Source organism: Epinephelus fuscoguttatus, linkage group LG17 (genome assembly GCF_011397635.1).
Source record: "Epinephelus fuscoguttatus linkage group LG17, E.fuscoguttatus.final_Chr_v1".
Taxonomy (NCBI): domain Eukaryota; kingdom Metazoa; phylum Chordata; class Actinopteri; order Perciformes; family Serranidae; genus Epinephelus; species Epinephelus fuscoguttatus.
In genome coordinates this window covers 35,837,865-35,853,929 of record NC_064768.1, presented here as the reverse complement: position 1 = coordinate 35,853,929, position 16,065 = coordinate 35,837,865, and the positions used below count along the sequence as shown (strand labels likewise).

The following is a 16,065-nucleotide window of genomic DNA, read 5'->3' as shown; positions in this document are numbered from 1 at the left end:
AAAGGTCCGCTCACTCGAAGATTTCCTTGAGGGGTGGTCTTGACAGTCTTCTGTCTTGTGTCTTTGTAAATGCTCCAAAGAGACTCTCTTTTCCTCTCTCTAATCAGACGCCTGCCTCGCCTCTGTACATGTTTCCCCTCCCCAGCATCCTATAGCACAGCTTGTTCCTGACGCAATGTAGTTAAATAGCTGTACACAAACGTAATTCTTACAGGAGGTGTTCATTCCAGCGAGGATCATGTTCAGACTGGGTTCACTTAAGGACTCTCAGCCTCCAGCATTGTCACGGCTTTCTGCTTTCTTGTGCTTTGAGGTGAATTTTTGTCTGACTCACAAATTCAAAGGTGTGTGCCATCCTTGGAGTTGAGTATTACTCCTACCTTCATGTTCTTACTTTGACTTTTTTCAATATGCCGCACTGTTTTTTGATCTAATCTCCTTTGTGCTATGAAAGCTGTAATGAATTCCACTGCTTTAATGTTGGTATAAACTGAACACTGCTGCTTCGCATGAAAAGGTTCTACTATAAAGCTGCCATGTGTAGCCTTGGTCCTTGAGGGTAGTGATTGAATACAGACAAGTATACATGGTTTTACTGTATATGGAGAGGTTTTGCATTTTTTTCTTAGCTAATCAGTTTTAAACATCGCGAGGGAGGATTGGAAGATACAGTCACAGCTCAGATATTAGATTAGGAGCTGAAGGCGACACATCATCAAGGCATGAAACATCTTCTAACATGCTCATCCTATCCCACCGCTCGCTGTGATACTAATACTGAAGGCACTATTTGGAGTCTCTGTGAGATGTACCCTTTCACGTCTCGATGTGACGCACAGTTAGCCTGGAAATCCAGACTCAAATCTAGAAAGATTTTGAGTCTGGCCCTCACCGATACACACTCCCCACCCAAGGGGCGGCACTAACTGAGGCAACTCAAATGCTGCCGCACGCAATTGGATAGCACGATGACCAATAAGAGCAAAAAACAAGGTGACGTATTCATTGTACTAAGCCCCATTTGTTTGCCGAACAGTGGGGCTAACTGATATATTATGCTTTTGCAGTATCCTGTCGGCAAACCTGCAAAAACGTCCTTCCTGGAAACGAAAGCTTCAAGGGCAGTCTTCTGTTCCTCTCTCAAGGAAAAAGATAAGTGTAGTTGGCTTAGTGTTTCTTCCGAAGCTAAATTGAATGGACATGGCCCTTCGGCAGCTGCCGTCTTGGCTGTTTACTTTTCGACACCTACAACACAGCGCTGTCCTCATCATGTTACGCCCGCCCACAGCCGGCCACCGTCAGATAGATTGATCTGATTGGTCCGATGGCGGTTCAGCGGGCTCAAATTTGAATTTGCTAGGGGCGGGGCATCTTGATTTCCAGGTGAACGCACAGCTGTCTCCCGGGTAAAACACATTGTAACACATGGTTAGCATCCAGTATGTTTACATGTACATGCAGCTTGAGAAAATCGAATTTTTGGCTTAGTCCGACCGAAACCGGACTTTAAATGCATTTAAACAGCTTAGTCTGACTGAAATTGGACTATCCGTTGTTCGACTAACACACCTAGATAGTTCGATTGAAAATCGAACTATTGCTGTATGTATCCATTTAGTCCCACTGGAGTCGGACTCAGCATTCTGTGCATGCACCACTTTTTCTTTCGTGGGCTTTCACCCGGAAGAAGAAGGAGATGACGTAGCAGCAGTGCAGTAACTCCCGGAAAAACAAACAAACAAACACCATGGCGGCCGAGAAGCTGAACATGCACTTCTGGAAGGAAGAGGAAACAACATTCATGCTCGGACAGCTAAAGGAGCTAAACATTTTGAAGTTTATGCATGGTAGGAAAACGCAAAATGCGGATTTATTTAAAAAAAGTTCCTGAACAAGAACCAGAACTAGTTCAATACGCACTATGCTAAAAAAGAACACAGTGCCGCCTATCGAGGCGGAGTCAGACGTACTTGGTCAGAAATTCGATTTTCTCTTCTGCATGTATACTCAGACAAGACGATTACTTGACTGATTAGCCAAGCTATGAGCTTAGCTCGACTACTGCGTGCATGTAAACGTACTGAGTGTCTCCTGAGTAAAAATCTGTGTTTGTTCAACCAATTCCTATCCCAACTTGTCACAGAACACCTCCGGGTCAGTGCCATTCACATCTACATATTACACGTCTCCCATTTTTGTTGTTGACATTCTGGGATGGCGTGTCAGTTTACGCCATGCAACACAACCTTGTGGTTAGGCAACAAAAGTACATAGTTAAGTTAGCATCATAGTTTAGCTCAACATTCGTATGGGAAGCGAACATCGGCCTCTTGGGTGAAAGTCCTGGGTTTGTTGGACCCATCCACCGCCCCTCCCAGCAACCCGATCGTAGGATGTCCCAGCTTCTTTATATTATGTCACTATTGGGACCATTTCAAACTGACTGTCCAGCAGCTTCAAATATTGCAGTGAATTGGTTTACATTGGAGTTAGTTGCAAGCCCGGTGCATCACATAGAAATGCCAAAGGGTGCCTTTGCCATCAGTATTTTACAACCTGGGGAAGAGAACAAGCTGGTATGTCATAGGATTGACGCAAAACGTACAAATGCATCACAGTAGATCACATTCTGGCCACATGAACACCTCTAAGGCTCATTTATACTGCCTTCAAATACATTATGACGTGTGGATGGAGATTTTTTCTCACTATATTCCTGATTTGTTCCGTTCTGCCATCTTTAAAATGTCTTTGTTGTGTCCTTGGTTGGGTCACGCTCTCACTACATTGCACTGCCCCACCAGTTCAGGTGGTAGGTCTCAGTTTTGTCCATATCCATAAACTTTCAGTAAACATGCAAAAATACAGACGACATAAACACAGAGTACAGACTGAAGGCTCCATCCGCGTCTGTATACGTGTCTAACATGGAGTGTTAATGAGCCTTTAGCGCAGCACTCTGCTTCCCTGCTGTTGTGTGCATGTGCACAGCGATCACCTCAGTTAATGCAGAGGATCAACACAATATTTGTTGTTTGCCAAAAACTGTCTGAACATGCATGTCCTGAAGTAATGAGCAGAGAATAGTAACAATGTTTTGCAGTTCATGCAGCAGTAATGAGTGATGTATCCAGAGGTCGTCTGTTAATGATGCATTTAGCTCATAAATGATGACGCATGACTCTCCCCAACATGACAATAACCACAAGATTGATAATGAGTCACTGTGGAGTGTTTACATTTCAAAATACTAGAGACGTAATTGCACAATTTTGGTTTCTTTGTACTCTGTGCTGAAGTGAAAAATACAGAACTATGATTCCAAAACCATGATCATGTATCAACCCTTGAACTGCGCATGTCATTATGTCTCAAGTGCTGCACTGTTTCCTCACAGCTTAAAGCTCCTTTAAACCTGACTCTAGGTGCAGTGATGGTTTCCTCCTCACAGTCCAGTTGCCAAAAGAAAATGTTGGTGTTATATGTTTCTGCAAAGCACAAATACATAACATTTGTTCATAGCATAATGTTTCTAAAGTGACGAGACAGCTGCAAACAATAAAACAGGTTGTTTTTAGTGACCTGTCGCTGTTTTTCCTGCAGCTTTTTAGCCTTTGAAGGTGGCCATTTTTTAGCCATCTGCGGTTGTTTTTTCTAATAGCATTTTAGCCCCCTAACGTGTGGTTTTACTGACCTATTGCTGTTCTTCCACCGGGGTCATTTTTTAGAGGGGCATCGCTGTGTTTCCAGCTGTGATTACACCACCAAAACCATAACCAGGGTGGTTTTTGTGCCAAAACTAGACTTGCATCAATTTATCGGCAGTGCTCAGAATCGGGCCGGTTTTCACGTGATTGGCCATGACCTGTGACCGGCCGGTCAGTCTAAAATATGCCGATTTAAAACGCCGGTCAAATTTCCGCTGCGCCGATGACTGACATCATGTAACATCAGCAGCGCACACACACACACACACACGTGCAACTCACGGCTTGGGCGACGTGAGGAAGTGAAACATGGGCGGCTTCTCACCTTAATCACTGATGCACACACATCAAGACAGAGAAGGAGAAAGGTGTTAATTGTCAGCGTTAAACTGAGCTGCGGAGCTCTCACTGCTGCACTGTGCCGCTTGAAACTGACGAGGCGCGTGTCCGTGTGCCGAAGATGCGCGTGTCTGCGTGCTTTCTGGCGGGCGCGCCCTGTAGTGAATTCTCCACAGGAGATATTTTTACTTTATTGTCTATTCAGGAAATTACCCACACATGCTTTACACCAAGAATTATTATTTTATTTATCTATGTTTTTATTTGTGTTTGTCTTTTTTTTACTTATTTTTTAAAATACTGTCACTGTTTGTGTTTGTTTGAGATGATTATTGAAAAGCTGCTTTTATCTTGGTTAAAATTCTCTAATAAAGGAAAGATAGAAAATATTGCAATATCTTGTGTGCTGTAAAGTGGTTTGAAAAAAATGAAATCGTAATCGGCCGTCCGAACACTCTGCAAATTGGAAATCAGTATCGGCCCAATAAATTGAACACTGTCCTGGACCAAAGATCTTTTTTAGCTTTTTGAGAATCACCAAGGAAAAGGACATTACACTGGTTTAAAAGATCCACCACTATTTGATTTAGATGGGCTCTAGATTGTAGCACAAGGCAGACTCCTGTGATATTTACATGATTAATGCTACTGCCAATAACTTAGCCAAATAATGACATCATGTTATATTGTTTTAGTCGTGACCCAATCCTGATACTCGTTTTCATCATGATATTCTCTTTTGTTCAAGATTTCCTCCACTTTGCATGTATGTAAAACACAACAGAAGCACGTCTCTTCTGTGTTTTTACCTGATTGGACAGGAGGGAAAGAGCTGCAGTGATGTTGGGCATTTGAACATTTGGTAACCTGCGGCGCTTTTAGACCGTTTCTCCAAAAACCCACAAAGGCACGCCAGGTGCCTGAAGCACAACAGCAACAACAGCAGTGTGCAAAAATGCTGTCATAAACAACTGGATAGAGGCGCCTCTCGCTGCAGAAAAGGTGACGGGGGGGTGATCATCCCCTGAGCTACTGTAGCTAATATGAGCGGATTCAACACAAACACCACAGCGTGAACAACACCGGAATAATAACACAACGTCTGTGAGCTTTTAAAGCCAGTAACATCAGCTCTTGCATTTCTGGCTACATTCTTGCATCTTCAAGTATTAGATGTACTTTCCAGACCTCAAGCTCACATTCAGTTTATATCCAGACTGAGTGCTCATTCGTCGGAGTTAATGGTGAAGTAACTGGAGTACGCAGTGCTAATCACACTGGAAACATCAAGTGGGGACTCGCGAGTTTGGATCACAGGCAAAAGAAAGCCTTGTTTTCATTAAGCTTTCCGCAAACCACTTGACACACCCTTAAAGGAAAATGCCAAGGAGGAGCTCTGCCCCAAAGCCTGAACTTAACCATTTACAACTGTTACAGTCCAGCCTGTCAGTTCTCATCCGGATGTCTTTTCTTGACTTTCTCCAGGCCCAAGCGCAGGCCCCAATCATGACCAGTCATTTTGTCTTACTTCTCTTCGGTCTGAACCATTCATACTTTTAGCTCACTGCCCTGGAAAAGATGAAGATGACTAACAGCAAAAGTGGATGCTGAAAATGTGCGTCACATTGTCAAATATAACTCAAATCACCATGGAAACTGAGTAACAGAGTGTATCAGTGGGTGATTTTTTTTTTTTTTTTTTTTTTTTCTCACACGCACTTTCTTCTCATCTCTCTCCTTGTGTCTCTCCTCACCAAAATACACACACACACACACACACACAGACATTTCTGGCTGGATAATGGCATCACAGTCTGAAAATATTTTAGAAACAGCTGCTTTTTTTTTTTTTTTTTTAAGGGAAAACGTGACTAGTAAAGTTGGAATCAAGAAAGGTATTAGCAGTTCTGTCTTTGTCATATTCTCTATGTGCTCACCAGATGTATTTATAAGCCAAAGATAATGATAACTACCTGTTGCAAAAGATCGGGAAGTGACTTAAAACAAATAATTTCTATTATTTCTTATTTTAAGGTTTTCTGCAGGCATTGAGCTTGTGCATAGAGGCTGTCACCTGGCTGAACACAGGATAATAGATTATATTTAAGGCTGAGAAGTGTCAACTGACAGGCACATATGGATCGTTAACTAACAACAGAGTGCAGGAGATTTGTTTTAAAGTGGAAAACTCATTGTTTTATGATGTAATAATAATTATATATTCATAATTAAGACATGTCTCATAGGGGAAAATGATCTGTGGCCTTTAGCAGTTTTGGTGACATACGCAGGTTCACTCTGAGACAGCTAAATTTGGAAATGCATTCTTTCCTCTGTGTTACTGTTCTTTGTCAGGCATTGATCAAGCCCCTAAAAACTCATCTCTGTTCATCCGAATTACACATTTAGAAGTTTTCTTCATGAAAGTAAATCCTGTCATGCCTTAAAAGGACAACTTGGCATGTAACTCGACACCTTTGACTCATTTAGTAAACATGGATGTAGGAAAATAGAAATGATCCCCGCCCCCCAGCTGCTCACCTGCAGCTCCAGTGCTCAGTCACGCAGCTCATCAAACACACAAACCTCCAGCAATAGATATTATGAGCCATCAGCTTGACTATGTAATCAGATAGCTGACAATGTGTTGATAATGTTAGATAAACCTTGTTGCCGATCGCCAGCTCTGACAAGCTGAAGCGTAAAGTGAAACTTAAACCCTGTTTCCACCAAACACTTTCAGTATGGTACCTTTGGAACCAACAGTAACCCTTCAGACATGGTACCTAGACCCTAGTGTTTCCACCACTAACAGTACCCTTAAATGTGGGCGAGGTTGTTGTCACTCACTGCTCCGTCCAGCACTCGCTGTATTTCCTCCTTTATCAGTCTGCACCTGGTTTATCGTCCACAGAACGAGGCTGCACACCGACATTTTCAGAACAAAATAGAAGAGGCTGCAGTGAGAGTCTCTCTCCATGGAATATTTAAATATAAATAGTGGGTTTGTGCATTTAGTCCTTCTCAGGCAAGCTCAGGGGTTTAGTGTTGCCGTAGCCCTCAGGAACAACGCTCCACAATGCTTTTTTTTAGAAGTTCATTTAACTTGGTAGAAAGTAATATATATAAAAGGTTGAAGATCCACTCATTACTAAAAGTGTGTGTCATATAAAAACTAAAGTGATGGTCAAAGTTGTCACAGTGAAATTTAAGGTGTGTTGATGGATTCACGTCATCACCTCATGCATTGAGTAACATTACAAGTTAACATTCCACCTTAAAAGTCACCGGCAGTCGACTCAGTGAATGAAGTTATTTTTTCTCAGACTCCAGCTGCTGTGAGAGGCAGCAAAACATCCTTTCATTTTATAGTTACAGTTTACTAATAAAACTCTCCACAGTATGAACAGTGGTTACATGAGCCTCAAAACCAGCCACAACTCAGCCCTGAGCAGAGTGTTTATATATATATATAAACATCATATGGACTTGTTAGGAAGGTTAAAAAAAGCTGTAGTTGGTAACTTTACAGAAAATCACTGTCACTACATTTCCACATCACTAAACGAGACAGATAATCTTTTGGCTCAACTCTTTCCAACATGGTGGCTTGGTTGATTCACATCTGATCAACGCTGCCTAAATCTGACCACAGTTAACAAGCTGTGATTGACATAATTGACAGCTGTGTTAGAAACTCCTCTGCTCTCATAGGTTGATTTCGATGCAGTCTCATTCTAGCAAATGCCATTAGAGGCAGTATGACAAGGAGGAGAGACATGATTTTTTTCTGTCTTATGTGCTTCTTTCAGAATATAGTGACAGGTTCGACAAATACGCAGCCTTAAGTGTTTTTCACACCACAAAATGGTGCATTTCAAACCTCCTGTCAACAGAGTGGTAATGTGAAAATGTCTGCCTCGGCTTCTTAAAGGGACCCTGTGGAGTTTTCCTGTAAACAAACAAAAGTTATCTTTATATTCAGTGTAACTCACAAACATCATGAAACATTTACAAAAGTTGTTCAAGTATTTAAAACTCAGGGTGCTTTTTACATCACTGTTTACGAGCTTGCGTCGTCTTCTTGCCTGCGTTAATTGGCACATTGCAGCATATCTTGGTGTATACATACATCTCTCTGTCCTTTGGACCCTCACAATGGATGAGGAAAAACTCGCCCAAGAAAAAACCTTTAACGTGGAAAAAATATGGTCGACACCTCAGGAGGAGAAACTGAGGAGGGATCAGACACGACAGACGTGCAATAGATGTCGTGTGTACAGAGAAGATCAACAGAATGACAAAATGGAAAATAAAATATAAACTAATATCGCCTTGACGTCATGCTGCCAACAGTAATCATCCAGGTAGACAACTGGCAAGTGATTTTAAATTGCGGAGATGGGTGAAATCAGCAAACCTGTTTACTTCTGTTGTCATTTTTCACCAACATTTAAAGATTTATAGTTTAACAGAGTTTCTGTTGTGCTTAGTTTATGATCTGTGTTGCTTTACTAGCGTCTTTGCTAAACTAAATCTACCAGCAGGGGAGCTAAACGATGTGCTGTTGTGGATGGGGGCCACAGAAAAATGCATTTTAACCACCCAAAAAATCAATTTCAGATTAAGTGTATGCTATATTTTCAATATTTTACTTACACTGTCTGATGGAGGTGGTGTTAGACCAGCAACTCCTTTGTTCTGAGAATCACTAGCCCCTTTTACGCTGCCAGATTTTCGGCGAATGTTGGTTTTGCCGGCAAGCTGCGAGCGTTTTGACACACAGAGGTGGATTGGTGAGTTGATCCGAGGTGGCCTTCTGCAACAGGAGGGGCTGCTGATGATGCCGCACGTGCGACCCACTGGCGGTGGATAAATAGGAAACAAAGAGGCCATTAACCGTCAGATGACGGGGACGGTGAAGAACGGGCCGACTTATGAAAGAATCGCCGAAGGACTGACCAGCCGCGGCTTCCCTCCCACGTCACTGTTTACATCACACGCTGAGCTACACGTTTTGTTACTTGCTCACGCCCCCCATTGCCCCGAAAAAGGCACATTCTGTATAAACAAAAGTAGGTAGGCGGCATTTTGCTGCACTCCCCAATTTTGTTTTTATACTGCCAATGCTGAAAAAAGACTGATTGGGCTTTCCTGCAAATTCGCACAATTCCTGTTTATTACTGTTTTTGTCAATGGAGTCTGGTGGCTTTGAGATAATGGCGTCAGTTTTCTATTGGAGGTGAAGATATTCTAAATAGGGCTGCAACAATTAGTTGACTAATCGATAACTAATCGACTATTAAAATAATCGGTGACTATTTTAGTAGTCAACTAATCGGTTTGAGTCATTTTTCATAGAAAGGTACTATAAAAGTGCCCCAAAATACTCTTATTGCAGCTTCTTCCGTTCAGATATTGGCAGCTTTACACACTCTCCCATGACGGTGAACTAAAACCCTTTGGCGTGAGCACAAAACAAGACATTAGATGACATAATTTTGGGGATTGGGAGAGACAGACTGCCATTTTTCAACATTTTGACACATTTTTCAATAAAACGATTAGTCGACTAATCGAAGAAATAATCGACAGATTAGTCGACAATGAAAATAATCGTTAGTTGCAGCCTTAATTCTAAATGCCTACAACCTCTAAACTCAGCGTACTTCGCCCTTTCTGGACTGTTTCCCTCGCTACCTCCCCATGGATTTTGTTGGGGTTTTTTGGACTGCTGTTGTTGTTGTTCTCTGTAAAGCCTCTTTGAGTATCCTGAAAAGTGCTATATAAATCCAGTTTATTAAATGTAGCGTATGCTTAATTTTAAGAAACTTAAATGAATAGGCAAAAGCCGTCCCAGACACAGTACAAAAAAAATAAAGAGAATTATTTATTACTATTGTTTGTTAGCTAAGTTGTGTATTTGCTGATAATTTTTGGGGGCACCGGTAACTGTTCATTTGTCATCACCGTATCTGGGCACATGTAAGAAAGACTTCTTTTACTGCAGGTTAACTGCTGAAATCTGGAAACACAGCAACATCACTTAGAACAAGTGTGACAGCTCACAGTGTTCAGATGTCATAATAGTGTAACAGGCAGTCTGGCACGAGGATGGGGCACCGTGAAGGGGTGCTGATGTTATAAAAGAGTTGAGGAAGCACTGCTTTATTGTAGTGGTTCTACCGTGTGCCTTGTGTTTCCAGGTCTTAACAGTTACTTTAGTGGTGACAATATAAAGGCGTATCAAGAGACAGGAACTGCAAATTAGTGTAGGCTTTAAATGCTGTAGTGTGCAGCGCTGTTGTACAGTATAAACTTGTCCCTTTACTAATAGTCATTAAATAGAATAAATATTATCGTAACTGCTGATGGCGCAAGACTGCCAGAAAGAGTAATAAAGCAGATTGTGGGTTAATGAGCAATGTAAACTGTGTCTGTAATATTGAGTGTTGATGGAGAGCGAGAGGAGACAGAGCTGAGTTTTAACCAGCTGAGACTCAGCTGTAACCAGCCTCTGCAAATGAATGAATGCAAATGAGACCCGAAGAGTATAAACCAAGCAAGTATGTAAATTAGCATTACATACAAATAGGACTTGATTATGTTGTACTGTTATGGATAGACAGTATTATTAAAACAATAATTTCCTTTCAGGCAAAAGTGCGCCGTTACTTTAAGCTGCATATGCGCACGCACACATGCATGTGCACGCTTGTTTGTGTGTGGACAAGTGTGTTACAGAGTGCTACAGACAGAGCACGGAGAGAGGAAAAGCATTCCCATTAGAGTGCCCATTAAGTCTGATTACAAGTGATTGCCGTCTGTCGGAGAGAGATGACCAGCCCTGTCCTTCCACTGAATTAATGACATAAACAAATGCGTTCCCGTCTCACTCTCATCATAATCAAAACACCTCCTGTTTTTTCTCCTTCTTCCCTCACGATTTCACCACAAACTTAACATAACTTCTGATCATTTTTGGCAAAACACCAGACCGAGTGTCCACGCTGAGCATTTCTGCTTCCCTGCACATGCTGTTTTGTCACTGTTGTTTTATTTATGGCCGTTTTCCTCCCAAAATGCCGTTCTGCGCTTCAGGGGCTGACACACATGAAAAGATATGAGGGATGCCGGTCCAAAAGGGAAAAGAAAGTTATACTTGGGTTTCTTCGCCCTTACTGCAGTGTGTGTGAGTTGGGGGGGGGGATTTGTGGTTGTGACCACATGTGGCAACCACGAGAGGATACTTAAAAGCTGCTGTGGGAGTTTATCTGATATCATATTAGCCGGATGTAGTGTTCTGACTACATCCTGCCACACAAACTCAGCACAACAGGCGTTAAAACTGGTGTCTGTGCTTCACTGTGACGTATTGACTTCCTTTATATTGCCTCTACTGACTTACCATTTCAAAATGCAATGAAAACACAGGCTGATATCTGAGTTGGAGGTGCTCTTAATGTCTTTGCCCTCGTCAGTGAGAAGCTTTTAAACTTTAAAATGGCTCAGGTCAATTTATAATGCCATGGCAATATGTTTTTCGATCGTTTCTAGCCCTCCTGAGGACCTACTCGTTGCTGGACTGTGATTTTGATCTCGGTTGCTCATTAGCTTGACTCGGCTCTATGTGTGTGTGTTTTTGTAGGTGTTTCTCTCGGGGAGCTCAGCAGCTCCTCAGTGCTGCCTGGAGTCAGACTTCACCACTTCCTCTGGTAAGACCTTCATGTTGCTCAGTTCCGCACAGTCAGAGTCCTGCAGCCTGCAGAATGCCAATACACAGTGTTTCTCTCTGCTAGACCGCCCTGCTGTGGCCAAGACACACACACACACACACATGCACATACACACTGAAAATCAGCTTCTCTAGCTGTTGCAAGTCGTGATGTAGATGTAATGAAGCTCAAATCTTGGTGCTGGTCCAGGCTAAATCACCATGTGCTAGACTGGTGATCTGTCTGTTTGTTCTGTTTCTTGTCTTTGGGTTTGAAAGCTGCAGTCTGTGCGTGGTTTTCGTAGTGGGTGTCACAGGGCTCAGTGATGTGGTAAAATAAGATTTATTTTTGAGCACTTTTTTTCCATGTTGGTCTAAAAGTTGTCTCACCTCAAGATCCATTTAGCAGCTGTGTTCAGGAGCTCTCAGGTATATCTCATGATTGTGATCGGCAGGTTAAGTCTCCCCAGTTGTCAGGGAATTTGAAATTTTTTCAACCAAGACGCTAACATGGATGACAAGTCCTTTAGGTGCTCAGAAATAAAGGGGAAATTCAACATCTAAAATGTAATGACAATTCCCTCTGCTTATGAAGATCATGTCATCAAACGCTTTAGAGTAGCTACTAAATGGACCTAGAGGTGAAAATATTAGCAGCTTTTTCCAAGATCCAGAATAAATTGAGCCAAGCTTTACAAGAAAATGTTTTTTTTTTTGTTTTTTTTTACATGAAACATTTCAAATGCTTGTCTCTGAGTGTGGCCCAAAGTAAATACAGAAAGTAGCCCACTAGCAGTTAGCCCTAACAGATATAATGGCTGACTGCATGAGGAGCAAGAGGCAACCTTCACCAGAAACTGTAGTGAATGGCCACTTGAGGCTGGCTCCAACAGTGAGTCAGTCCGTGTAGACCCTCTGTTAAAATGTCGTCCTTTAACATCGACATGATACACAGCCGGTCGCCGTTATAGTTTAACATCTTGGTGACATCAGGGGGAAATGTGGCGGGACAAGAACGAAAGTCAAGGCGGCAAATGTCCAAGTAGGGCGGGTTGGAGTGATGGTGGATGGGTCAAACAAACACCGACTTTCACCCGGGAGAGCAGCGTCTGTGTCCCGTAAGAGTCTAAAGCCAAACTCTGTTTTTTTTTCCTAAAGCTAACCACGTGCGTTGGATGTTGGAGTAAAACAAGCATCAGTTTGCGGTGTTGTACTGACACATTTATTTTGAAAGAGACTGTATGTTAACGGTAAACTTCATGTGAAAATGGAAGAGTATTTTGAAAGAAGACAATGCATGTGACAGGCAGAAGTTGGCAACAAGTTACGGGCATGTCCAGAACATCAGCAACCAACACACCCAGGGCACCTTGCACGTCGTATCTGGACATGGAAGGTCCATGACCAAACATCGATATGTGTCGATGTGTTGAATAAGCATGTTTACAGCCCGGTACAAAAAGGGTTTTGATGCCTATACCTAATTTCAATGTTCATGTCAACTGTTCAAAGGGTGACTTTTATATACCTCACCCATTTAAATGTTATTAAGGCTTAAAGTAATGCATGATGAAAGATGGGGTTACTGTGGGGGACTGTTGGATAAGGCGCTAGCACAGCAACAACTTAGGTAACGTAACCATGGTGTAGTAAAGGTATAGGCGTGACCGTAGTTGTCACTATTTCAGTGTGTTTTCAGTTCATGAAAGTTAATTGTAATGTTTTGGTTGCCAAGACATTTCTTGCTCAGCATATGTTTGTACTAAAAGACTCTATAGGATGTCCTACATTTTGTTTTAATGTCTGTAAGCCTGTTTTTGCTAGCGAAAATTAGCATTATCACAGTTAACTATAGCTAGCTGTAAATGCGCCATGCTAACCGAGCTAGCAGCTAGCGCTAGGTTTGGCGCCACTCTCTTGTCCAAATGTGTTCACGTCTGGTTTCAAAAATCCAAGACAATGATGGCCAAAATTCCAAACTTGAGGCTTCAACTGGAAGTCCACACACCAATGGGTGATGTCATGGTTGCTACATCCATTATTTCATACAGTTTATAGTAGGGAGTCACAATGGACACATTTATGGGAAACACGTGCATGTAAATGATCCAAATCCAAATTCTCCTGTAACAGTTTTATCACAAGTAGAGAGAAAGCTGTAGAAGTACATGGCATTTCATGATGTTACACAATAATAGGATATCATGATTTGAGAGCCCATAGAGGCCCCCAGATCAGATCAGTTTTAACCACAGATATAATTCAGTATTTTACTGGACTTAAACACAATGGACATTCTGTTCTCCAAACTCCTCGCTAACAGTTTGGCTGTCACATGGGTGCATTGGAGCAGAACGGCGGCTATAAAAAGCACAAAATGCAAACACTTCCTCTATAGGCTCACGCTGCTGTGTATTAGAAGTCCTGCTGCACTCAGCACGAGCTGTCGCCTTTTTAAACAACAGCTGATACATCAAAACCTGACTGTGACTGATTTAATGTCAGCTAATTAAAAAGGAACAGAACATTATGAGTGAAATTGTTTTGACCATTAAATAATGGCAGCTGCTACACTGACTGCAAAGGCTCGGGTCATCATAAATCTTTACAAAAGCAGCATTGTACACAGTATATTGCAAGAAGGGGAAATATATGTGACAGCTTATTAAAAATGAAGACTAACAGACTGGCCGTGGAGCTCAGAGGAGATGTCAGACTGAAAACAAAAAGGCTTCCATCTGCACACATAAAATGGGAAAATGTGTTGGAGCTAAAATGTAATGAAGATAACTTAGACGCCAGACCTCATTCACGGGTCTGCAGGTGACTGTTAGCTCCAGCTGTCAGCCATTTGTCATGGCTGTGTTCTCACTGCCGGTCGTTACAGCGCTGCATGGATTATTGGTTGTAATACTACCGATGCATTATTTGGACATGCTCAGCTCGCAGTCTCCAGTGAGGGATCATGCTCATGACTGCGCACGGTTTTACAGGAACACTGTAGCATTTCCAAAACACGTCAGATAGCTGCTGTGTGTCAGCCATCCCTTTTGACACTGGCCTCAGTGTGTTTTTTCCCGGCAGCTAGAGAACTTAATGTAATATGATAAGTGCACCAGAGACTCCGACACAAAGTCAATCGGTTGATTCTTCTATCAGCTTGAATTCTTTAATGAAAACACCATCTGCTGTCCTTTATGTGATACCAGTTGCCATGATGATGAACCTGTATCATGTTGCATAGTGTGATGCAGCTTCGTAAATTAAGTATTAGAGAGCTCTAAGCATAATGGTCGGCAGATCAAGATCAACTCTTATCTGAATGCCACCTCAAATAAGATGCATATTGGTCAAAGCTATGACTATTGTTTACCGCTGCCACTCAGTGTTGATTCATGATGTGGGCAGCACATGATGAGATTACCAAGGAGGACTTTTAGAGGCTGATACTCAGACTCAGATGAGGCCCCGGTGCCCTTTTGTGGAGGCTTCAAAACAGCTGAATGCATCATCTACTGCTTCTGTTTAGCATAATATTGTACGTCTGTTTGTTTAAGTGTGCCTTGTGTTATGTGATGCATTCAGTAGGGGAAGAAGTACAAGTAAAAGTGTTAATACACCACTGTAAAAACACTCTGTTAGTAATACCTGCATTCAAAACCATACTTCAGCAAAAGCACTGAAGCATTGCCAGCACAGTGTACTTAAAGTATCCAAATTAAAAGTACTGTTTGCAGTAAAATGTCCCCTGTTGCAGATATAGTATTATTATATGTGACATTATTTGATTGCTACTGATCTAATACTGATACATCCATGTGTGAGCAGCATTTTACTGTTGTAGCTTTTCAAGGTGGAGCTAGTTTTAACTACTAAAAGTTTAATGGGGAAACTAACTGCTACCAGCCCATAGATATCAAAAATGTGATCAGGGGCCCCAACTACACGCTGATTTTTTTTTTTTGTAAGGGGACATGAGCCAAACAGGTTGGAGCAACTAGTTTGAAGTTGAAATGGGGGGGGTATGCAGAAATCTGGAAAAGGCAAAAAGAAATAAGAAAAAAGGAAATACATCCTCCTCCTGCAGCTCTCCTTTCTGTCCTGTAAGCCCCTCCCACCAGACGACCACAGACACATGTGTGGTCCTTTCACCTTGCTCCCTGCCACTGTGGATTGCTGGGCTGTGAGGAGAGCAGGCATCGGCTCAGGAGTCATAAACGTTTGGTTGGCGGCTCAAATTTGGCCAGTGCTGAGCCCCCAGTGCCGGATGTCCCTCTGTAACTGCAGCAACAGAAAGTTTGCTGA

At 42.2% G+C, this 16,065-nt stretch overlaps 2 protein-coding genes across 8 annotated transcripts in view; both read left to right on the top strand.

Moving 5' to 3' along the window:
- LOC125904589 (trophoblast glycoprotein-like) overlaps positions 1-16,065 on the top strand; it is a 567,815-nt gene that overhangs the window by 460,094 nt on the left and 91,656 nt on the right. The gene's annotated exons all lie outside the window — the stretch shown is intronic.
- Positions 1-16,065, top strand: part of thrb (thyroid hormone receptor beta) — a 161,401-nt gene that overhangs the window by 85,540 nt on the left and 59,796 nt on the right. For 6 of the 7 annotated variants that reach the window (XM_049602088.1, XM_049602082.1, XM_049602086.1 and 3 more), the window contains one exon: positions 11,695-11,761. The exons of the other annotated variant lie outside the window; for it this stretch is intronic. The gene's annotated coding sequence lies outside the window, so the exon portion shown is untranslated. The remainder of the gene's footprint in view (positions 1-11,694; positions 11,762-16,065) is intronic. 7 annotated transcript variants of the gene reach the window in all.